The sequence below is a fragment of the Cebus imitator genome, unplaced genomic scaffold (genome assembly GCF_001604975.1).
Source record: "Cebus imitator isolate Cc_AM_T3 unplaced genomic scaffold, Cebus_imitator-1.0 Scaffold138, whole genome shotgun sequence".
Taxonomy (NCBI): domain Eukaryota; kingdom Metazoa; phylum Chordata; class Mammalia; order Primates; family Cebidae; genus Cebus; species Cebus imitator.
The window spans coordinates 4,777,859-4,779,342 of record NW_016107453.1 but is presented as its reverse complement, the minus strand read 5'-3'; positions in this window follow the sequence as shown (position 1 = coordinate 4,779,342).

Below are 1,484 nucleotides of genomic sequence, written 5' to 3'. Positions count from 1 at the left end.
AAAAAAAAAAAAAAAAAAATAGGTAGCTTATAAGATCTGTTAAAAAAAATGCTACAAGTTTCAAGTAAAATACATGTCTCCAGCTTTACATAAAGTACAAAACCATAAAAATAACTGCTCTTCAGTGTTCACTGAAGAATCTAGTGGGTATTTAAATTTATGACTTGAAATAACTTGGGTTAACTGATTTTTATTTTTAAGACTTTTCTTCCCTTCATGAATTGATGTTTACCATAAAACAAGTGAACATATGCTTTATGACGAGCTTAAATTATAATGCGTTGCAAGTAGTTATTCTAGTGGGCCTCAAATCTAATCACCTGGGACAAATTTATTTGAATGTAGTAAAAAATAATCCACCATTTAAACATGCAATTTGACACTGAATATTCCATTTGTATTATATTTATATATGTCTGAACACACACACACACACACACACACACACACACACACACACAGAAATATATGAAAAAAGAAGCACAAAGAACTTTCCACTTGTTTCTTGTCTCTTTCCTCATAAGACATTAGCTGCGAGGAGTACCCCTGGGCTCTGCAACTTTTTTTTATTTGTCTAATTTCTTTTGTTCATTATACATGCTTTAGGTGACTATCTTATCTCTTTTACCCAAATTTCCCATTTTTTCCTCTAAAATTTCCATTAAACACTTTCAAAACAAACAAACAAATATTTCCTTATAACATGTTTGCCTCCCTAAGTTCTTCCTAGAGTGTAGTCTATTTTTAAAATAAAGGAAAATAGAAGAAATAGAAAATAGAATACACAAAGTCAACAAAATATTATCTTAACAAATTGGACAGAAACAACAAGTGTCAAAAATATTCCTCGGTTTTGTGAATATCAAATAGAGTGTCGACATTTAAACAAATGTGTATGTGTGTTTACATTTAACTTTGAACTTTCTTCCTTACATGTAAAGACTATCCCTGTAGGCCATTTAACATATTTGTGTTAATCTTCATCTGCATCAATATTAAGAGGAATATATTCCTCATTGAATGTAGACAATGTGGCTGAAAAGTTTTGTTAAGAATCAAACTAAAAATCAGGAAAAAAGTAAAACAGGAAAGTATTTTTATATGTGTTGAAAAGCATTAAAGTTGATTTCTGCTTAAGTGTTTCATCAGCTAGTGTCACTGACATTTTGAAGGTATAATTTCAAATGTATCCCCTCCTATGTATTTTCTTTGAGTCTCTAAAGGAAGAGAATTGATTTTTCAGTCATCAAAATGAGAAGTACAGAGAAAACAAAAGAAATATTTTGTTAAATTGCTTTCATTCTTGTCATACAAAGGATAGGAGACAAGCAGTTTGCTACTTTCTCATACTTACCTAATTGCTCACTGAGAATTAATCACAACATTTGTCTTTTATCTAGTGTTTAAAAATCACTTTCTGGTAAGCTTAATAAACCCCCTTTTATACAAGCAGCATTTTTTTTTTTTTTTTGAGACGGAGTTTC